Genomic DNA, 24,511 nt, shown 5'->3' on the forward strand with positions numbered 1-24,511 from the left:
CCCGCACGCCAGGCCGACGCTCTACCACTGAGCCAACCGGCCAGGGCCAGTTGCGTCACTTTAGTTGTTCATTGATTACTCCTCATAGGTGCCTTGGTGAGGAGGCAGGGGGGCTCAAGCCAGCAACCATGGGATCATGTCAGTGATCTCATGCTCAAGCTGGGGACCCCGCTCAAGCTGGTGAGCCTGCACTCAAGCCAGCAACCTCAGGGTTTTGAACCTAGGACCTCAGCCTCTCAGGTCAACACTCTATCCATTGCACCACTACTGGTCATATATGAGATATATCCTTTTATAATAAACCAGTAATATGATGTTGGGCAAACAAGTGTGTTAGACTTGCTTGCTTGTACTTTGCCTGATTGGTGCATGAGCATGGGGCAGCACCTCATGTGTACAGTCTATGTAAGGCTGCAGGTGCTTGCCCTCAGGGTGGCAGATGGTAGATTACAGAGTGTCTGCCACCATTTGGAGGGGCCTTTTTTTTTTCTTGTATTTTTCTGAAGCTGGAAACGGGGAGAGATAGTCAGACAGACTCCCGCATGTGCCCGACTGGGATCTACCCGGCATGCCCACCAGGGGGTGACGCTCTGCCCGCCAGGGGGCGATGCTCTGCCCCTCCGGGGCGTCGCTCTGCTGCAACCAGAGCCACTCTAGCGCCTGGGGCAGAGACCAAGGAGCCATCCCCAGCGCCCAGGCCATCTTTGCTCCAATGGAGCCTCGCTGCGGGAGGGGAAGAGAGAGACAGAGAGGAAGGAGAGGGGGAGGGGTGGAGAAGCAGATGGGCGCTTCTCCTGTGTGCCCTGGCCGGGAATCGAACCCGGGACCCCTGCACGCCAGGCCGACGCTCTACCACTGAAGCCAACCGGCCAGGGCCGAGGGGCCATTTTTGCTATTATTTGCTGGATAAAGGTTTTTTCCCCTAGCCTGTTTGTTTGTCACCCCTGAGAGAACGAAGTGGTATTCCCTGTCTGCTTGCTCATCTGCCTGTGAGACTCTAATAAACAAAATGGCCTACCACTTTCCTGCTCCACAGTTCCTTTATCGTCTGCCTGAATCCAGTGTAATCCTGCCTGGCCATGGCCACCGGCCTTACCTCTGGCGCAGCTGGCAGGGTTCAGATCAGATTGGTATGGAGCTGCAACACCCCTGAAAGGTGGAATAGAGGAGCGACTATTCCTGGTGGCTCTCCTGTTGGGGGCCATGGGCTGGGTATTTTTTTTTTTTTTTAATTATGTTTTTTTTTTTTTTCATTTTTCTGAAGCTGGAAACAGGGAGAGACAGTCAGACAGACTCCCGCATGCGCCCGACCGGGATCCACCCGGCACGCCCACCAGGGGCGACGCTCTGCCCACCAGGGGGCGATGCTCTGCCCATCCTGGGCATCGCCATGTTGCGACCAGAGCCACTCGAGCGCCTGAGGCAGAGGCCACAGAGCCATCCCCAGCTCCCGGGCCATCTTTGCTCCAATGGAGCCTTGGCTGCGGGAGGGGAAGAGAGAGACAGAGAGGAAAGCGCGGCGGAGGGGTGGAGAAGCAAATGGGCGCTTCTCCTGTGTGCCCTGGCCGGGAATCAAACCCGGGTCCTCCGCACGCTAGGCCGACGCTCTACCGCTGAGCCAACCGGCCAGGGCTGGGTATTTTTTTTATTTATTTATTTATTTATTTATTTATTCATTTTAGAGTGGAGAGGGAGAGACAGAGCGAGAGAGAGAGAGAGAGAGAGAGAGAGAGAGAGAGAGAGGAGAGACAGAGAGAGAGAAGGGGGAGGAGCTGGAAGCATCAACTCCCGTATGTGCCTTGACCAGGCAAGCCCAGGGTTTTGAACCGGCGACCTCAGCATTTCCAGGTCGACGCTTTATCCACTGCGCCACCACAGGTCAGGCTGGGCTGGGTATTTTTTACAGCCCTTCGAGAAGAGACCAAGAGCTCTGTATGAGAGGCTGCCTGAAGTTGAAAGCTCCAGGATGAGCTGCAGACCGAGTGGCAACAATGGCATGAGCTGGAATGGTCACTGGAGAAAAAGCTGCAGGTCAGGCTACAGGGTGAGAATTAGCAATGGCTTGAACTGGAGTGAGCGCTGAAGAAGGAGGCTGACCACTTTTGAGAGTTGCAGTGTGAGATGCAGGCTGAGCACCAATGCACCTGGAACTGGAGCGATCTCTGGAGAAGGAGTTACAGGTTCATGAACTCCAGTTTTCCCTGGAAGCACAATGTTGGCACTGACAGAGGAGAAACAACTGCAGGTTCAAGAACTGGAATCTCAGCTGCAGGCTGAGAGCTAGCAGCCACATGAGCCGAAATAGGCGCTGAAGACAGAGCTGCACCCGAGCCAGTGGAGTGGTTCTGAGTCAGTGGGAGCAGATGTTTCCAACTCTTCTCAGGGGGAGGTTCAGGCTGAGCTGCCATCCTTAGACTCAGAGCGCAGTCAGTGGTTTCCCGGAAGGTAAAAACCCAGCAGCCAAGAATCCCTCAGGGGCAGGTACAACCTCCCACAGGTGGTGGAGTACTCTGTGGTCTGTCCTTACTCCCAAGCAGAGCTGATGGAGTTGGGGGCGCAATTTAGGCAGAAATCTACCGAGCCCCTGGTAGATATAGGGGGGATGGATAGCATCATGCTCTCTGGAATAGAGATGGAGAAATTGGCTGCCATTATCATGCATTCCTCCTTAAGGCAGCATCTTCAGAACTGCCATGACAACCCAGGAAACCATACCCTATTAGAATGGGTGATGGCCACCATTTGTACAGTCTGGCAGAATGCTGGAGACTTGCTAGGAGCAGTGAGTAGGTGGCATTGCTATAGTGAGCTAGCTAACATTCTTTAGGAACTAGGTATGAAGAATGCTGCTTTCAACCCAAGATCCCGTGGGCCAGATGAGGATGTATTTATGACAGGGATGAGGGATCTTATTTTCTGCAATGCCCTATTAGCCCTTTGTGGGTCACTAGTGGCTATTTTGGGCCCCTTTGTGGGGCAGCCCATCAACATGGTTACACAAATGGTAGCAGATTTGGGGAAGTTGCAGGCAGCTTGGGATCATAAAGAAGTGGAAGCTGCTGCCTGTGCTGCCCCTCCCCCGACTAACAAGGGAAATGGGCCTGTGAAGGTTACCCAAACACAGATGTGGGTAGATTTGATCGCGGCTGGGGCAGATAGGGATAAATTTGGATGGCAGGTATAATAAAGTCTTTTTAGAGCTTTGGTGGCAGCTTGAACAGGAACAGAAGTTCTAGCCACTGAAAAAGTGAGCAGTCCCGGCAGCTGCCAAGAAGATGGCTGGCATTCAGGTTGCACGGTTGCAGCATTACTTATTGGAGACCACTAAGGTTTAGGAGGACCCTCTCCAAGACCCATTGTTCCAGTTTGAATACAGGGAAGGCTGAGAGACCACCTAACAGGGATGGGTGGGGAGGCCTGAGGCTGCATGTGAAATTGACAATCCATTGATCACCTTCTAATGTGCAGCAGGTGTTGCCATTAGAAGACAATAGGTGCTTTGATTTTCCCCCAGCAGCAGCAACAGATAAGAAAACTATCAAGGTGGCACAGGCCTAGGATGTGTTTGATTCTACTAAGCCCTGTAAGCTTGCTGAGGGGTCTGGAAGGGGCTTGTGGCTATGGACAGAGCACTTATGGAAAGATGCTGAGGTCTGTTAATGAAGAGCTGTATGCCCAGGTGCCTGTAATGGACCTTTACCTTGGCGATTTGCACAGACAGGTAGGCTGTCTATCGTGGACTGATCATTGAGCGGTGTAATAGACTCTTGGATTGCTACCAGAGGGGATCACCAGCTCCCTTGTTGAATGGACATGCTGCTTTGGACAATATGAGAGACCCTGAAGGCAGGGGGCAGCTCTGGAGGAGGCCTTCCTGCACCAGGAAGCTGCTGTCATCCAGTTGCAGAGATGCACCAAGGACACTTTATGGTTTCCATAGACACAACCCTGGACTATACAGGCCCTCCAACCTACTATAGGGTGTAGTGTAGGGGGCTAGAGATGGGCCTCCAGTTAGCACCTTGGGCAGAGTGCTCAGGAAGGCATTGTGAAGGGCACCTTTGTAATTATTGTAATTGTATAACTTGTGCTGTTGCTGTAGTCTGTTTGTTTATGTAATGTACCTCACTCCTTGCACAGGGACCATCACAGAAGATACCTGTCATGTAGACTGCGAAGCGAGCAACCCTAAAGGGGTGAAATGTTGGGCAAACAAGTGTGTTAGGCTTGCTCGCTTGCACTTTGCCTGATTGGTGCATTAGCACGGGGCAGCACCATGTGTGTACAGTCTATGCAAGGCTGCAGGTGATTGCCCTCAGGGTGGCAGATTGCTGCCATTGGAAGGGGCTGTTTTTACTATTGTTTGCTGGACAAGGGATTTCCCCCCAGCTTGTTTGCTTGCTGGTCCAACTGCGAGACTCTAACAAACAAAATGCCCCGCCATCTTCCGGCTCCAGTTTCTTTACCATCTGCCTGAATCCAATGTGGACCCTTATTGCCAAGGCCACCAGTCTTACATATGGTTCTGCTGAAAAAAAGAAAAGAAAAGAAAAAAAGCTCTGTCCTGGTTTCAAATAGAAACTTTCTACCGTATATCCTACTTTAAAATTTTCCTCACCTGACCAGGTGGTGGCGCAGTGGATAAAGCGTTGGACTGGGATGCAGAGGACCTGGGTCCGAAGTCCTGAGGTTGCCGGCTTGAGCACAGGTTCATCAGCTTGAGCACAGGTTCATCAGCTTGAGCACAGGGTTGCTGACTTGAGTGTGGCATTGTCGACATGACCCCATGGTCGCTGGCTTGAGCAAGGGGTCACTTGCTCTGCTTTAGACCTCCAACAAGGCATATATGAGAAAGTAATCAATGAACAACTAAAGTGCCACAATGAAGAGTTGATGCTTCTTATCTCTCTCCCTTCCTGTCTGTCTGTCCCTATCTGTCCCTTTCTCTATCTCTGTCTCTGTAAGAAAACTCCCCCCCACCAAAACAACAACAAAAAATCTTTCTCCTAAATTGTAGACAATGGAATAAATCCGAAGGTTCAATACCAGTAAAACTGGGGCCCCGATCCGTTTCTCCCTTGACCTCTGTCCTTGAGCCTTCAAAGTTCCTCCTGATTGCCCAAGGGAACTCAAGTGACTGATCTTAGACATCCCAGAGCCAGGCCTCCCACACCTGGTAAGTTGCTCGCTCATATCAGGCACTGTGCTAAACTCTTATATGCATGAGTCCACCGACAGATGCCTCTCCTGGGAAACTGAGGCCTAGAGATACTTGCTTTATGCACGCAGTGCAAGTCGCTTGCTTTGGGGGTCTCAATGAAAGAGAGGATTTGAGCATAAGGTTCCCAGGTTCCCTTAGTTAAAACCCTAAGGAAGGCACCACATCGCCACCGTGAGGACGGTGTGAGATTGTGCGCTTGCCAAGTAAAGGGTACCTCTCATTATTTGTACCAACTGCCTTTTGAAACATTTTCTACTGTGGGTTGTGAAATTATTATATTAGTGCTCGCGTTTTTAGTGCAGATCCCCACACAGTCCCTTATCTGAAAGGCTTAGGGAGAGATGGTTTGATTCTGAATTTTCGTATTTTTTCTAAATTTTAGAACACTTCAATATTTCCAGCATAGTCAGCAGCACTTCATTATCGCATGATCCTTCTGCTTCAAGGTGTTAGTGTAGAGAGGAAAACATGCTTAGTCATAAATAATCTGAGATCTGTTCAGTCAGGTCTTACTGCTTATAGGGTTTGGGGTTCTAATTTATGACGAAACGTTATGTTTGTGGATAAGAGATTGTAACCTTGCTAATGCAATGATTAAAAAAAATTGATACTATTTCTTAATAAGCACCTGCTCTGAACCAAATTACTGCATAGAATATGTAGGTTCATAGGCACTAAACAATTTTTTTAATTGGATCTTTTAGTGAGGACCTTGGATACCCCCCCCCCCCAGCACTAAACAATTTATTTCAACAAATAATACCTGTGTATTACAGATAAGTCAAGAAAAACACAGGAATCTTCTATAAAATAAATAACTGGATCATCAAAGGAATAAGTGGTAGAAGGTTGCTGGGGAACAGTCCAGAATGAACACTCAACAGATGACTTATTCAGACAAAGGGAAAGAATGTGCCTGCTGAGTGTGTGTGAGGGGATACTTTCAGGCAGACACTCTTTTCTTCAAGTTTTGGGATGATGCTTTAACCAACCAAGCTATCCAGCGAGGGCAGACACCGTCTTCTTAACTAAATGATCAAACAGTATACCCAATACTGGGACAACCTGATATCGAGTGTATTATAATGTGACACTATAAGAAGTACACAAAATAGCCTATGCCAGTGGTTGGCAAACTGTGGCTCACGAGCCACATTGCGGCTCTTTGGCCCCTTGAGTGTGGCTCTTCCACAAAATACCATGTGCGGGCGCTACCTCGATAAGGAGTGTACCTACCTATATAGTTTAAGTTTAAAAAATTTGGCTCTCAAAAGAAATTTCAATTGTTGTACTGTTGATATTTGGCTCTGTTGATTAATGAGTTTGCTGACTACTGGCTATGCAGAATTCTCTCTCTCTTTTTTTTTTTTTTTGTATTTTTCTGAAGCTGGAAACGGGGAGGCAGTCAGACAGACTCCCACATGCGCCTGACCAGGATCCACCCGGCACGCCCACCAGGGGGCGATGCTCTGCCCATCCGGGGGCGTCGCTCTGTTGCAACCAGGGCCAGTCTAGTGCCTGAGGCAGAGGCCATGGAGCCATCCTCAGTGCCCGGACCAACTTTGCTCCAATGGAGCCTTGGCTGCGGGAGGGGAAGAGAGAGACAGGGAGGAAGGAGAGGGGGAGGGGTGGAGCAGATGGGCGCTTCTCCTGTGTGCCCTAGCCGGGAATTGAACCCAGGACTTCCGCACGCCAGGCCGACGCTCCACCACTGAGCCAACCGGCCAGGGCCCTCAGAATTTTTTTCTTTTTTTGAAAAATTTAAATCTCTATTTAATAATGAGGAAGCAATGAGATTTTGAAAATGGGGGATATACCCAAAATAATGGGCCAAGACTTCTCAGAAAAAGTCAACATATGAAAAACAAAAAGAGACCTAAGAGACATAACCAAATATAGTTCTTGCACCTTGATTGGGTCCTGAATTGACCATTTACTTCGGACGTGTGCTCGGTCGTTGCTCAGTGCTGATTTTCTTTTCCTGTCTGGTATTGCTTGCTTGTTTCTTGCCATTCTCAAGTGAGGGACAAGACTGGTCTGTAAGTGATGGGGGTGTGGTTCCTGTTATGAATGTTGGGCTGTTTTGCCTCCAGGCCTCTGCCCTGAGTTGGAGCATGAATGGGAGCTTTGTGCCTGGGTGTGGGGTTTGCCCACAGACTGGCTTCACGTATGGGTGTGTAAGAGGCCAGGATCCCCGCTTCTGGCTGCCCTTTCCCTTCCTCCACAGTGCCAGAATAAGACGGGTGTTTTTCAGAAGCCAGAACACACGTTAGGTTCTGAGGACCCATCTCAGGCTGTCAGAGAGCTGGATCTCTTTAGGGAACTGCCTTTCAGTCCTTGTTTTCCTCTATGTGAATGCTGGGTGGCCTGGGCCCTGGGGGACAGGATAAGGGTGCAGGAAGCATGGACATTCATCCCAACCTGTCTTGGTTATCTTTTCTCACTTCTGCCTACTCCCTACAACTCAGGTGGTGCTGGGCTCCCTGTTCCCTGTAGTCCTCTTCTAAATCCCATGACTTCCTCTGATTCATGTCCCCAAGCCTCTACCTGATTTGCTCACCAGAACTGTGTTAGGAGTCTGTCCAGTGTGGATAGTCTCTAGGACAGGGGTCCCCAAACTTTTTACACAGGGGACCAGTTCACTGTCCCTCAGACTGTTGGAGGGCCGGACTATAAAAAAAAACTATGAACAAATCCCTATGCACACTGCACATATCTTATTTTAAAGAAAACAAAATGGGAACAAATACAATATTTAAAATAAAGAACAAGTAAATTTAAATAAACAAACTGACCAGTATTTCAATGGGAACTATGCTCCTCTCACTGACCACCAATGAAAGAGGTTCCCCTTCCGGAGGTGCAGCGGGGGCCGGATAAATGGCCTCAGGGGGCCGCATGCGTCCCACGGGCCATAGTTTGGGGACCCCTGCTCTAGGAGGTTGAATAATTACCCCCCAAAGAGATCCATGCCCTAATCCTTGGAGCCTGTGAATGTGACCTTACAGGGCTAAAGGGACTTTGCAGATGTGATTGAGTTAAGAATCTTTTTTTGTGTGTGACAGAGACAAAGAGACAGACAGAGAAAGGGACAGATAGGGACAGACAGACAGGAAGGGAGAGAGATGAGAAGCATCAATCATTAGTTTTTCATTGCAACACCTTAGTTGTTCATTGATTGCTTTCTCATATGTGCTTTTACCGGGGGGCTACAGCAAAGCAAGTGACCCCTTGCTCAAGCCAGCGACCGTGCGGTCATGTCTATGATCCCACTCTAAAGCCAGCAGCTCCACGCTCAAGCTAGTGAGCCCATGCTCAAGCCAGCGACCTCAGGGTTTTGAACCTGGGTCCTCTGATCCCAGTCCAACACTCTATTCACTGTGCCACCACCTGGTCAGACCTTATTTTTTCCCCTTAAATGAGAAGTGAAGAAGCAGAGAGACAGACTCCTGCATACGCCCCAACCAGGGTCCACCAGGCAAGCTTCCTATGGGGTGATGCTCTGCTCATCTGGGGCTATTGCTCTGTTGTTCAGCAACCGAGCTATTTTAATGTCTGAGGCAAGGCCATGGTGGCATCCTCAGTGCCCAGGGCCAACTTGCTTCAACAAAATCATAGCTGCAGGAGGAGAAGAGAGAGCTAGAAAAAGAGAGAAGGGAGAGAGGGAGGGTTGGAGAAGCAGATGGTTGCTTCTCCTGTGTACCTGACTAGAAATTGAACCTGGGACATCCACATGCCAGGCTGATGCTCTACCGCTGAGCCAACTGGCCAGGGCCTGGGTTAAGAATCTTGAAATGAGGAGATTGTAATGTATTATCTGAGTGGGCCCTGAACATAATCACATGGTTCTTTAAAGGGAGACCAACGGAGTCAGTGAGGAAGATGGCAATGTGATGACAGAAGCAGAGATTAGAGTGATACACTTTGAAGATGGAAGAACGGGCCACAGCCCAGTAATACAGGTGGCCACTAGAAGCTGAAAAAAGCCAGGACTCAGATTCTCTACTTAGCAAATCTGCCAACACCTTGACATTAGCTCAGTGAAACTGATTTTGGACTGCAGAAACTTTTTTGTTGTTGTTTTAAGCCATTAAGTTTATGGTAATTTGTTACAGCAACAACAGGAAACTAAGACTGTCTCCTTCCCAATTTCTTTGCATTGTCATCTGATTGCCTTCTTGATTCCATTACGTTATACAAATGAGAGTGTGTATGTGTTCTCTAAGGTGATAAGAGGTGGCTCTGGGTTCAGACTTTATCTCTTGGTGACACCTTTGTTTACTGAGTGACCTGAGATAAGCCACTTTGTTGTCTGCCTGTGATGTTCCTTATGGAATGAGGGTCAGATTGGATAATGCAGAAGTCAGTCAGGGCCTGGCAGCCTCCAATTTATATCACAGATATATTGTTTAGCTCTCAATGTTTAAAGGTATCTATTTGTATTAGTTTTTTTTTGTTTTGTTTTTTCATTTTTCCGAAGCTGGAAACAGGGAGGCAGTCAGACAGACTCCTGCATGCGCCCGACTGGGATCCACCCGGCATGCCCACCAGGGGGCGATGCCTTGCCCCTCTGGGGTGTTGCTCTGTTGCGTCCAGAGCCATTCTAGCGCCTGAGGCAGAGGCCACAGAGCCATCCCCAGTGCCCGGGCCATCTTTGCTCCAATGGAGCCTCGCTGCGGGAGGGGAAGAGAGAGACAGAGAGGAAGGAGAGGGGGAGGGGTGGAGAAGAAAATGGGCGCCTCTCCTGTGTGCCCTGGCCGGGAATCGAACCTGGGACTCCCGCACGCCAGGCCGACGCTCTGCCGCTGAGCCAACCAGCCAGGGCCTACTTGTATTAGTTTTTAATCAGATAATATATATGGTCTACAGGAAAGTTCTGTCTGTTTCTATCACAAGTTTCGACATGTAAGCACATGTTTATTTGGCGCATGTGTGCCTCTCTATTTTTATCACTTAATGTATATATATTGATGTAGCAAATTAACTAAAACAAAATTGATTCACGTTAGTCTTATGTGTGAAGAGATAGTGTACCCATGGCTACTGATAAAGTTCATTTACGCCACTAATTTTTTATTTATTTATTTATTTTTTATTTTTTTTTTGTATTTTTTGTATTTTTCTGAAGCTGGAAACGGGGAGAGACAGTCAGACAGACTCCCGCATGCGCTCGACCGGGATCCACCCGGCACGCCCACCAGGGGCAAAGCTCTTCCCACCAGGGGGCGATGCTCTGCCCCTCCGGGGTGTCGCTTTGCCGCAACCAGAGCCACTCTAGCACCTGGGGCAGAGGCCAAGGAGCCATCCCCAGCGCCCGGGCCATCTTTGCTCCAATGGAGCCTTGGCTGCGGGAGGGGAAGAGAGAGACAGAGAGGAAGGAGGGGGTGGGGGTGGAGAAGCAAATGGGCGCTTCTCCTATGTGCCCTGGCCGGGAATCGAACCCGGGTCCCCCATACTCCAGGCCAATGCTCTACCGCTGAGCCAACCGGCCAGGGCTACGCCACTAATTTTTACAAATTTCAACAAGGAAGAAATGCTACAGAGCATGTCTGTCGCATCCACCATATTTCCCAGACTTAGCACCCTCCAACTCACTTGTTTTTGTCCTTACAAAATTTTTTGAAGGGCAAAAAATTCAAAAATGAAGAAGATATCAAACAAGCACTGGTTCAATTTTTCGCATCAAAAGATAAAACATTTTTGGCCCTGGCTGGTTGGCTCAGCGGTAGAGCGTCGGCCTGGCGTGTGGGGGACCCAGGTTCGATTCCCGGCCAGGGCACATAGGAGAAGTGCCCATTTGCTTCTCCACCCCCCCTCCTTCCTCTCTGTCTCTCTCTTCCCCTCCCGCAGCCAAGCCTCCATTGGAGCAAAGATGGCCCGGGCGCTGGGGATGGCTCCTTGGCCTCTGCCTCAGGCGCTAGAGTGGCTCTGGTCTTGGCACAGCGACCCCCCGGAGGGGCAGAGCATCGCCCCCTGGTGGGCAGAGCATCGCCCCTGGTGGGCGTGCCAGGTGGATCCTGGTCGGGCAGATCCCGGTCGGGCGCATGCGGGAGTCTGTCTGACTGTCTCTCCCCATTTCCAGCTTCAGAAAAATACAAAAAAAAAAAAAAGATAAAACATTTTTCAAAAATGGGATATACAAATTGCCCTCACGCTGTCAAGAAATCATTAATAATAATGGCAATTATATTATTTAATAAAGTTTATTGACGGTAAGAAAAATTTGTATTTTGTTTTATTCCAAAAACTGGCAGAACTTTCCAGTAGACCTTATATTTTCATTGCATAAAATTTTAATCGTGGGCCCTGGCTGGGTAGCTCAGTTGGTTAGAACATCGTCCTGATACACTAAAGTTGAGGGTTCAATCCCCTGTCAGGACACATATAAGAAGCAATCAATGATTGCACAACTAAGTGGAAAAACAAATTGATGTTTCTCTCTCCCTCTTTCTCTCTCCATTCCTCCCACAAACACTCTCTCTCTCATAAATAAATAACATTTTAAAAGTATGTAAACGGTGTCCAGGGTTAATCTCTCTTCTACCACTACCCCAGTTTTTATCTCCATTCTGAAATGTTCTTGCAGAGGTTTTTATACATAGTTAAGGAATTTAACACACACACACACACACACACACACACACACACACACACACACACTTCAAGTGAACAATAACATACCATACATTCCATGTTTGACACTTTACTTTCAACATTTAATATATTTTGCTAATCTTTCCATATCACTGTGTAAACCTTTCTTATTTTTCCTTAGCAGTCACACAGCTGTCTATTGTATGAATGTGCCTGGTGGTTTCTTCTTGTTCCTACTGATGGAAATATAGCGTATGACTTATATATTATATATATTATAAACAGTACTGCAATATACAGCGTGTGCCATTAGAGTAGACCTTTCTAGAAGTGAAACTGCTTGGTCAAAAGTTAGGTGTATGGCTATAATTTTTAAAAGGCACCATAGCTAGCTTAACCTGTGGTGGTGCAGTAGATAAAGAGTTGACCTGGAATGGTGAGATTGCTGGTTCAAATCCCTGGGCTTGCCTGGTCAAGGCACATACAGGAAGCAACTACTATGTGTTGATGCTTCCTGCTTCTCCCCCCCCACTCCATTCTCTCTAAAAATCAATCAATAAAATTAAAATAAATAAATAAATAAAAGGAACCATAGATAGTATTGTTGAGGGTATAGAGACTTTGGAACGCTCCCACACTGCGTGGGAAAGTGCAGCTGCTTTGGAAATCAGTCTGGCAGTTCCTCAAAAAATTGAACTTAAGAGTTACCATATGACCCACAATTCTACTCCTAGGTATATACTTCAAAATTTTCCCCCCATTGATTTGAGAGAGAGGGAGAGAGAGAGAAAGGAAGAGAAAGAAAGAAGAATCAACTCATTGTTTCACATAGTTGTTCCATTTAGTAGTGCACTAATTAGTTGTTCCTTGTAATTGCTCAGACTGGGGATTGAACCCTTGACCTCAGTGCACCAGGACAGCACTCTATCCACTGAGCCACCTGGTCAGGGTCTCCTAGGTATATAGTACTGAAGAGAAATGAAAACATGTTTACACAAGAACTGGTGCACAAATGTTCATAACAGTATTATTCATAGTAGCTAAAAGTTGAAAACAATCAAAATGTGGCATATCCATACAATGAAATTATTCAGCTAAAAAAAGGAATAAAATATATAGGTCCACCATACAACACTGATGAACCTTGAAAACAGTATAAGTTAAATAATACAAAAGGCCAGATCATGTACTGATTTCATTTATATGGAATGACTAGAAGAGGCAAATTTATAGAGACCGAAATTAGATTTGTGGTTGCCAGGGGCTGGGGGAACTACAGAGAATGGGGTGATGAGAATGTTCTGGAATTAAATAGTGGTGATGCCTGTACAACATTGTAAATATACTAGAAACTAGACCAGGTGTGGCCAACAGTTTTTTCCCCCGGGGCCAGATTAGAAAATGTTAAATACAAAAACAATTTGTTTAAGTAAATAAAATTTTATTATGTAATTTATTTATGAATAAATATGAGTGAAAAAAATTTAATATACAATATTATTTTAAAATATATTTTAATAAAAATATAATTACATACCATATAAATATCCAAACTGTATCGCAATCAACTGAAACAATATTTAATTAATAGAATGAGCTTGAAGGGGTTATATCACAAATAAAACAATTATTTTGTTTTACAAACAGCCTGGACAAGTTTTCAGTTATCAACTGCAGCTATTGTCTATGCTACAATGCCACTTGATTCAGCACACTTGACCACAAAAATAACGAGCTGTTTGACCTTGGGTGCGCACTGGCAAACTCCACATAAAGGAATGTGGGTTTCACATTGCCGCTAAACGTCAAACAGTTCATATCGAGTATAGACGAGTACAAAAGTTGTAAATCTTTATAATGGAATTTTTTAAAAAAAATAAAGAGGTATCACGAATCCATTCGACCAATTATTGGAAGTTAACCCTAGGTTACTCACACGCGGAATTCTTTTCCGCATATCACTATCTTCTTAAATATCTCAATTTCCCATAATCAAAGACACTTCTGCTTCTGAGTAGCTGAGATTTTAAAGTAGCGGAGAATATTAAAAATTTAATCGCAGGCCACATAAACTCATTACATGGGCTGGATTTGGCCTGCAGGCTGTATGTTGGCCATGCCTGAACTAGACCCTGGCCACTTGGCTCAGTAGTAGAGTGTCAACCTGGCATGTGGATGTCCTGGGTTTGCTTACCCATCAGGGCACATAGGAGAAGTGACCATCTGCTTCTCCACTCCTCCCCCTCCAGTTCTCTCTCTCCCTCTCCTGAAGCTATGGCTTGATTTATTCTAGCGAGTAGGCCTTGGGCACTGAGGATGGCTCTCTGGCCTCCACCTCAGGCGCTAAAAAAATGGCTCCATTCCTGAGCAATGGAGCAAGGGCCCCAGATAGGCAGAGCATTGCCCCCTAGTGGGCTTCCCGGGTGCATCCCGTGGATGCACCATTCTACTTGCTGGGGAACATGTGGAAGTCTGTCTCTCTGCCACCCCTCCTCTCACTAAAATTAAAAAAAAAAAAAAAGTAAAGCCTGACCAGGTGGTGACGCAGTGGATAGAATGTTGAACTGAGATGCAGAGGACCCAGGTTCAAAACCCTGAGGTCGCCGGCTTGAGCACAGGCTCACCAGCTTGAGCTTGGGGTTGCTGGCTTGAGCGAGATCACAGACATGACCCCATGGTTGCTGGCTTGAACCCAAGGTTGCTGGCTTGAGCAAGGGGTCTGTCTAACACAGCCCCCCCACATGATCACTTGCTCTGCTGTAGCCCTCCCCCTGCCCTGTCAAGGCACATATGAGAAAGCGATCAATGAGCAAAAAGTGCTGCAACGAAGACTTGATGCTTCTACTCTCTCTCCTTCCCTGTCTGTCCCTCTTTGTCTCTGTCACAAAAATAAATAAATCAGTAAAAAAAAATACTAGAAACCACTGAGCTGTATGCTTTTTTTTTTTTTAAGTGAGAGGAGGGGAGATAATGAGACAGACTCCCACATGTGACCGGACTAGATTTACCTGGCAACCCCCGTCTCCTGCCAACACTGGAACCAATCAAGCCACTGACTGCTGGAGGGGAAGAGGGAGGGAAGGTGGAGAGGGAGGGGGTGAGAAGCAGATGGTTGTGTGCCTTGACCGGGAAGTGAACCCAGGATGACCATACGCTGGGCCAAGTGGTCAGGGCCAGAGTCATAGACCTTAACATGATTAAAAATTTTATGTGACTTATATCTCAATAAAAAAGTGATACTTTAGAAAAGTATATGCATAAAATTTTCTTAGCTATTGCAAAATTACCCATTACTCACCAGAAATGTATGCAAGCAGCCATTTTTCCACATGGCTAAACTCTATGGGGCTTCTGTATGCACAGGAATATTAACTAATCTGTATTCTTTAACAAAATCATTAACAGTGATTTTTTTTCTTTTTTACAGAGACAGAGAGAGAGAGAGAGTTAGACAGACGAACGGAGAGAGATGAGAAGCATCAATTATCAGTTTTTCATTGTGACACCTTAGTTGTTCATTGATTGCTTTCTCATATGTGCCTTGACTGTAGGCCTTCAGCAGACCAAGTAACCTCTTGCTCAAGCCAGCGACCTTGGGTCCAAGCTGGCGAGCCTTTGCTCAAACCAGATGAGCCCGTGCTCAAGCTGGCGACCTCGGGGTCTCGAACCTGGGTCCTCCGCATCCCAGTCCAACACTCTACCTCTGCACCACCGCCTGGTCAGAAAACAGTGATTCTTTTAAATTAGATTTCTGTAACTACTTAAACACTCATTCCAAAGGCAATCACTTAAATCCTTCACGAATCTAATAGCAGATGCTTGCAAACATTGTAATAACCTTAACAAATACACAAAACAGTCATATGATATAATGATGATAAAACTAATTACTTTTAATGACATATGTCATAAATGTGCTGACACCATGGATTTGAATATGTATCTTTATTATTGCTATTTCAATTTGTATTCTTTCCTGCTGTGAGCATGATTTTACTCGCCCAATATGGAGAGAATCAGGCTTACTGCCTCAGATATCTGAGGTTTCAGGTGTAGATGGTGAGACCCATGATGAGGCTGGGAGGTGTGAAATAGTTGTTACTCAGAAACTGTCTTTGAGATGGGCTCGAAACCAGTGGATAGGTTTTGTTGATGGCTGTGTGTGCCCGCAGGGTCACATGTGTTCTCAGCATCTTCTCATGCTGGCCTTCCTACTCTGAGATCTTTGTTCTGAGCAGGACTGGACCTGTTTCTACCCAGTTAAATCCAAAGCCTTTTATCAGTGTGTCTTTTTTTTTTTTTTTTTTTACAGAGAGAGTCAGAGAGAGGGATAGACAGACAGGAACGGAGAGAGATGAGAAGCATCAATCATTAGTTTTTTGTTGCGACACCTTAGTTCAGGGGTTGGGAACCTTTTTAGCTGAGAGAGCCATGAACGCCACATATTTTAATGTTATTCCGCGAGAGCCATACAACGACCCGTGTATGTTACACATTATCCAATAAAAATATGGTGTTGTCCCGGAGGACAGCTGTGATTGGCTCCAGCCACCTGCAACCATGAACATGAGCAGTAGGAAATGAATGGATTGTAATACATGAGAATATTTTATATTTTTAGCTTTATTATTTTTTTAATTAAAGATTTGTCTGCGAGCCAGATGTAGCCATCAAAAGAGTCACATCTGGCTCGCGAGCCATAGGTTCCTGACCCCTGCCTTAGTTGTTCATTGATTTCTTTCTCATATGTGCCTTGACCGTGGGCCTTCAGCAGACTGAGTAACCCCTTGCTCGAGCCAGCGACCTTGGGTCCAAGCTGGTGAGCTTTGCTCAAACCAGATGAGCCCGTGCTCAAGCTGGTGACCTCGGAGTCTCGAACCTGGGTACTCTGCATCCCAGTCCGATGCTCTATCCACCGTGCCACTGCTTGGTCAGGCTCAGTGTGTCTTAATAAAGCCCTAACTTTTCTTTTTCCTTTTTTTTTTTTTTTTTTTTTTTTTTGTGTGTGTGTGTGTGTGAGAGAGAGAGAGAGAGAGAAAGGGAGAGAGATGAGAAGCATCAAGTCGTACTTGCATCACTTTAATTGTTTATTGATGGCTTCTCTTATGTGCCTTAACCGGAAGGTGGGGCATTCAGGCTGAGCCAGTGACCCCTTGCTCAAGACAGTGACCTTGGATTTCAAGCCAGCAACCTTTAGGCCCAAGCCAGCGACCATGGTATCTATCATGTTGATGATCCCATGTTTAAGCCGGCGACCCTGCACTCAAGTTGATGAACCTGTGCTCAAGCCAGCGACCTCGGGATTTCAAACCTGGTACTTAAGCATCCCAGATCAATGCTATATCCACTGTACCACCACCTGTCAGGCCTAACTTTTCTTTATTGTGGTAAAATAGATACAACACATTTACCAACTTAGCCCTATTTATTTATTTATTTATTTATTTATTTATTTATTTATTTATTTATTTTTGTGACAGAGACAAAGTCAGAGAGTGAGGGACAGATAGGGACAGACAGACAGGAAGGGAGAGAGATGAGAAGCATCAATTCTTTGTTGTGGCACCTTAGTTGTTCATTGATTGCTTTCTCATATGTGCCTTGACCCAGGGGCTGTAGCAGAGCGAGTAACCCCTTGCTCGAGCCAGCAACCTTGGGCTCAAGCTGTTGAGCTTTGCTCAAACCAGATGAGCCTGTGTTGAAGCTGGCAACCTCGGGGTCTCGAACCTGGGTCCTCTGCGTCCCAGTCCAACGCTCTATCCACTACGCCACCACCTAGTCAGGTCTAATTTAGTCCTTTTTAAGTGTCATAGCATTAGTTGCATTCATAATGCTTTGTAACCACCACCATTCTGTTCCATTTTTTTTCATTACTTCAAACAGAAACTCTGTACCATTTAGTAATAGTTCCCCATTTCCTTCTCCCCCAATTCCAGCCTTTGGTAACCTCTAAACTACTTTCGGTCTCTACAAATTTGCCTATTCTAGATATTTCATACAAATAGAATCATACAATATTTGTTCTTTTGATTCTGCCTTATTTCACATAGGATAATGTTTCAAGGTTCATCCATGTGACAGTATGTATCAGTACTTTATTTCTTTTTAAAAAATTAATTTGAGAGAGAGAGAGAGGAAGGGAGAGAGAAGGAGAGAAACATTGATTTGCTGGTCCACTTAGTTGTGCATTCATTGGTTGACTCTTGTATGTGTCCTGACCGGGGACTGGACTCACAACTTTGGAATATCAGGACAACACTCTAACCAACTGAACTACTTAGGCCTCATTTACCCTTTTCATGGGTAAGTAATATTCCATGTAATAAATGTACCATATATTTTATATATCCATCCATCATCCATAGATAGATGTTTGGTTTGTGCCCATCTTTTGGCTACTGTGGACAGAGATGCTATAAACATTTACCCACAAAGATCTGCTTTGGCCCCTGTTTTCAGTTCTTCTGGGTGTATATACCCCTGAGAGTGGAACGGCTGGGTCATATGGTTATGCTAATTCTGTGTAATTGTTTATGGACCAACCAAACTTTTTTCAGCAGAGGCTGCTCTATTTTACACTCTTATCAGCAGTGTATGAGGGTTCTGATTTCTCTACATCCTTGCCACCCCTTATTTATTAATATTATTTAAAATTTTTTTCTTAAGTGAAAAGCGGGAGGCAGAGACACAGACTCCTGCATATGCCCTGACTGGGATCCACTGAACAAGGCACCTATAGAGCTATGCTCTGCCTGTCTGGGGCCGTTGCTCCCACTGCTCAGCAACTGAGCTATTTTAGTGCCTGAGGCAAGGCCATGGAGCCAATCTCAGCACCTGGTGCCAACTTGCTTCAATTGGGCCATGGCTGTGGGAGGAGAAAAGATACATATATATATATCGAGAGAGAGAGAGAGAGAGAGAGGAGATAGAAGGGAGAGGGAGAGGAGTGGAGAAGCAAATGGGCACTGAGGATAGCTCAGTTGATTCAAGCATCAGCCTCAGATGGGGGTTTCCGGGTAGATCCCAGTTGGGGCACGTGTGGGAGTCTGTCTCACTATTTCCCCTCCTCTCACTTCAAAAAAAACAAAACAAAAATCTGAAATATTGCCTGATCTGTGGTGGTTCAGTAGATAAAGTGTTGATTTGGAACACTGAGGTTGCCAGTTCAGAATCCTGGGCTTGCCCGCTCAAGGCATATATGGGAGTTGATGCTTCCTGCTCCTCCCCACCTCTTCTCTCTCTGTTCCTCTTTTTCTCTCTCCTCTCTAAAACTAATAAATAAATTCTTTAAAACAAACAAACAAAAATTGAAATATCAAATCCATACTCATTTGCTAATTCAGTGTATTACCAAATGTTTTTTTTTTTTAATTTTTCTGAAGCTGGAAACGGGGAGAGACAGTCAGACTCCCGCATGCGCCCGACCAGGATTCACCCGGCATGCCCACCAGGGGCGATGCTCTGCCCACCAGGGGGCGATGTTCTGCCCCTCTGGGGCGTCGCTCTGCCGCGACCAGAGCCACTCTAGCGCCTGGGGCAGAGGCCAAGGAGCCATCCCCAGTGCCCGGGCCATCTTTGCTACAATGGAGCCTTGGCTGCGGGAGGGGAAGAGAGAGACAGAGAGGAAGGAGGGGGGGTGGAGAAGCAAATGGGCACTTCTCCTATGTGCCCTGGCCGGGAATCGAACCTGGGTCCCCCGCACGCCAGGCCAACGCTCTACCGCTGAGCCGACTGGCCAGGGCTATTATTACCAAATGTTTTAACTCTTTGTCTGATTAGTAAAAAATGGTACCTTGCCATATTCTTTTTTTTTTTTTTTAATTTTTATTTATTTATTTATTTATTTCCTGAAGCTGGAAATGGGGAAGCAGTCAGACAGACTCCCGCATGCGCCCGACCGGGATCCACCAGGCATGCCCACCAGGGGGCGATGCTCTGCCCCTCTGGGGTGTCACTCTGTTGCATCCAGAGCCATTCTAGTGCCTGAGGCAGAGGCCACAGAGCCATCCTCAGCGCCCGGGCCATCCTTGCTCCAATGGAGCCTCGGCTGCGGGAGGGGAAGAGAGAGACAGAGAGGAGGAAGAGGGGGAGGGGTGGAGAAGCAGATGGGCGCTTCTCCTGTGTGCCCTGGCCGGGAATCGAACCCGGGACTCCTGCATGCCAGGCCGATGCTCTACCACTGAGCCAACCGGCCAGGGCCAATATTCTTACTTTGCATTTCTTTTATGGTGAGGAAGTTGATCATCTCTTCTTGTGTTTAAGAACCACTAGCATTTCTTTCCCATGGCTTGTCTGCTAATCAACCTTTGTCCACTTTTTTGCAGTTATTTGGTCACGTGTTGTATTTTTTAAATGGTGTATTAGTTGCAAACACTGAAAAACCACAGGTAGGATGCCATATAAAAACCTCATTGTTCAGCTTCTCTTGGAAATGGAAAGGCTTGGTAGTCCGGGCCTGCACTCAGCTGGGCAGGGAATGACTATAAGGGAGGACACGCTGTCTCCAGCTGTCACAGTCCCTACCCTGAGCTGTGCCATGCCTGGGCCTATCACATGTCACAATACCTGCCTGGCCCTTTGGGTATTTGTGGAGGAAGCTCTTTGAATAATCTTGTCAATGTACTTAGCCCAGAGCCTGGCCCTGCAAACACTATGTTGTGAGCCCTTGGAAAAGAAAGGAAGTCCCCTAACAGAGCTGGCCAGTCTCATTGTAGTGATGGTAGTAAGGGACCACTAAGGAATTAGAAACACGGTGACCATGTGCAGATTTGGAAGGCAGAGAGTTAAAATGAAAACGCATTTCAGATAGAGAAAAACCTAAATGAAAAAGGAAAATTGCAGGTGGTGGGGTCCATCCAGGGCACACAACCCCAAAATATGGTACCCTGGCATATTAAAGGAGTTTTTGAGAATATGGCAGAAACAGGAAGATCACTGAGTTCCCATCTTTGCTCTTTTTCTCTGTAGCAGGTCTTAAAATGCTCATGTGAGAGGTGCCCTCCCTGCACCCAGAAGAAAGGGAGCATTCGTGTCTCTGAAGACAAAGAGACAGTTTATGACAATTTCCAGACTCCTTAACCCACCCTATTCCTCCATAACTGCTCACGTGACATCAAACCCAGCACAGAAATACACTCGTCTGCTTTTGTTGGGGGCTTCTTTTCCTTATGAAGGATTCTGTGTTGCAGAACACTGTCTTGGTCAGTTTAATTTTCAGACCCAGCCAGGGAACCAAAGAGGGTCAAGAAAATCTTTTCCTCTTATACATAAGAAACCCATGTATGGCACAAAAATACAGATATAGGTATAGGAATAGATATACAGTCTTAAGAACAGACACACATACACACACACAGAGAACTGTAGTTATACACATGTAGAGTAAGCTCTAAGAAAATATTCTCAGTGCATGAGCCCTATTGGTGGGGCCTGGCTCGGTTTACTTCTTTGCTGTTAGAAGTGTTGGTACTAATGTCAGTACTGTGGGTAGTTGGCATTAGAGTTAGTGAGGTGAACAATGTACACGTGCCCACTTTCTCCCTCCCTCAGTCCCACCTAAGTCTCCCAACCGCATGTCCCTTTAGGATCATCTATGACTGCTGCAACAAATTGCCACAAAGTTACTGGTTTCAGACTACACATATTTATTCCCCTATAGTTCTGGAAGTCAGAAGTCCAAAATCAGCCCTGGCCGGTTGGCTCAGCGGTAGAGCGTCGGCCTGGAATGCGGGGACCCGGGTTCGATTCCCGGCCAGGGCACATAGGAGAAGCACCCATTTGCTTCTCCACCCCCCCCCCTTCCTCTCTGTCTCTCTCTTCCCCTCCCGCAGCCAAGGCTCCATTGGAGCAAAGATGGCCTGGGCGCTGGGGATGGCTCCTTGGCCTCTGCCCCAGGCGCTGGAGTGGCTCTGGATGCAACAGAGCGACGCCCCAGAGGGGCAGAGCATCGCCCCCTGGTGGGCAGAGCATCGCCCCTGGTGGGCGTGTCAGGTGGATCCCGGTCGGGCGCATGCGGGAGTCTGTCTGACTGTCTCTCCCTGTTTCCAGCTTCAGAAAAATACAAAAAAAAAAAAAAAAAGAAGTCCAAAATCAGTTTCACTGGGCTAGAGTCAAAGTGTAAGCAGGGCTGTGTTCCCTTTGGAGCCACTAGGGGGAGCTCTGTTCCTCACCCCTTTCAGCTGCTAGAGACCACTGAGACTTCCTGGCTTGTGGCCTCATCCATCACTTCAGTCTCAGCTTCCTTTATCACACTGCCTCCTCCTTTTCTGCAGTCAAATCTGTCCCTTTATAATGACACTTGTAATTACATTTAGGGCCTTTTGGATAATTCAGGATAATCATTCCCTCTTGGACCCTTGTAAAGTCCTTTATGCCATATAAAATAACATTTACAAACTTCAGGGATTAGGACCTAGAAAATTTGGAGGCCATTATTCAGCTTAAGACAGACCATAGTCCTTTTTTACTAATAGTCATCGCGTCATCCTAATTGTTATCTTACACTGATGTTCTATAATTGTTTGCTCTCAGATTTTATGTACCAGGTGCTGAGCCAAGGGCTCAAGGTACATTATACCCTCTAACTCTCCCAACAACTCTCTAAGGTAGGTTCCACCACTATCCCTAAGAAGCGGGGGAAGACAACACAGGACGGGGAGGAGCCCAAACCTGACCAGAATCCCACAGCCACCCTCTTGGGCTGACCCGTCTATGAGCATCGTAAGAACCCTGGTTGTCCTCAGATGCCCCTTTCCCTGGGCAGAGGTGTGCTAAGGCTTTGTGTAAGTCCAGTTTTAGAAACTGCTTTGTTGAGGTGTTGGCCCTCCATGAACTCCTCCTGCCATCATTTGTGAAGCTGGCCTGCCCTCGGAGGGGAGGCCGTGCTGCGTCAGACAACTCAGGACCGCGGGTTACCCATTGGTGCTGGCACATCGCAGGGACTCCCTGGAAACTGGGCTCCAGTCATGTCCACACAAATCAGCTTTCCAGGGGATGTTTGCCAAATATCAAATGTCTGTAACATGGTCTCCTTTGAAGATCCAGGCTTAGGGAAAAAACACAGTCAGTAGCTCTTTTTTTTCCAGTAGCTTTTGTCAAACTGGCCAGCTGAGGTACCAGGGGCCTAGGGGTTGCCAGACGGAGGCTCACTCCTGAGAATACAATGTGAAAAGACGTGTAAGAATCTAACCTTTATAAAGAATACTTCCCTGGGGCAAATAAGGAGGAGAGCAGTATTTCCACGACTGATGGCATGTGTGTTAGTGGTAGGCTGCTCTATGACATATAGGGGACAGTATTTATTAACCATTGTAATATGTTTTTTTTGGGAAAAACCCCTAAAAACATGTACTAAGCACCACCAAACTACAAGATTTTGGTTATCACTGATCAAGAGACTAATTTAAAAAAGAAGAGGGTACTGGTTAAAAAATTGACTAAATGATTATGTGGGGGGTTGGGTAAAGCTGAGACTTAGCTGTTCTGACAAAGAACCAAGTTCAAAGTTTATTCTGCTCTCCCTCTTTTTCTCCAGGCTGACAAAACGGCTCTGCTCCATGACAGTCAGGGACCTCAGTTCCTTCTAGGTGTTGGTCTTATCTGTGTCATCAAGTGGCTTGTCACCACTACCACCTACCCATGTGACCATGCCTGACTGCAAAGGAGTGTAGGAAATGTAGGTTTTCTTTCAGGGTTTGGACCTTATGTCTAATAAGAATGCATTACTATTGTGTTAGCTAGCTACTGCTATGTAACAAATTATCCTTTCTCTCCAAAAGAAACTTAAAACAACAAACACTTATTACCTTATATTTTCTGTCAGGAATCTGGCACCTGTGGCTGAGGATCTCGCCAAAACCATGAGCAAGGTTTTGGTGGGAGCTGCAGCCTCAATGAAGTGAGGGAAGATCCTTTTCCAGGCTTACAGGCTTGCTTGCTGACATGCTTGCTGGCAGCCTCAGGTCCTTGCTGGCCAGACCCTTTCAGGAGACCTACCACAGGGCAGGTCCCAGTCTGGTTTCCCTCTGAGCAAGAAAGTGAGAGAGATCAAGACAGAAGTCATAGTCCTTATGTCGCGTAGTCTCAGCAGCGACATAGCATCACTTTTGCCATTTTCTATTTGTTAGAAGCAAGCCGCTGGGTATAGCCTATACTACCGAGGAGGGGATTGTGGGCAGCATGAACACAAGCACGTGGGGCTCACTGGGCCACCTCAGAGGTGGCCTCCACAACTGTGGCCAAGGGGAGATGGTTTGGGGACAATTAACTGTGTTTAGCACCCCTTCTCAAAGGAAGTCAATAATTTACATTGATAAGGGGGTAGCTTCCAGATACCAGCTAAGGACAGTGTCTGAGTGTTCTGGTGTCAGTGGGGGAGACATTTGTGCATAGAAAAGACTGATTACTTTGCATTTTATTTTTTTATTTAGATTACTTTGTATTTTAAATTAACCTTCAATGTATTAAAACTACCAATTATAAACTGTCTTTCTTAAGCTCCAAAGTTCCTCTTTCAAATATTATTCTATTTAAAAATCTAGGAAATTTAAAGTCACTTTCGGGGAGGTATTTGATTAATGTTCAGCCAACCCCAGTTTCACCAGCTTCACATCCCATGTAGAGTCTTAGTTAATTAAATTCCCATAAATGTCCTGCTTTCACAAATTTAAACTGTTCAATTTTCTTCGGAAACTCAAC

Source organism: Saccopteryx leptura, chromosome 9, assembly GCF_036850995.1.
Source record: "Saccopteryx leptura isolate mSacLep1 chromosome 9, mSacLep1_pri_phased_curated, whole genome shotgun sequence".
NCBI lineage: Eukaryota > Metazoa > Chordata > Mammalia > Chiroptera > Emballonuridae > Saccopteryx > Saccopteryx leptura.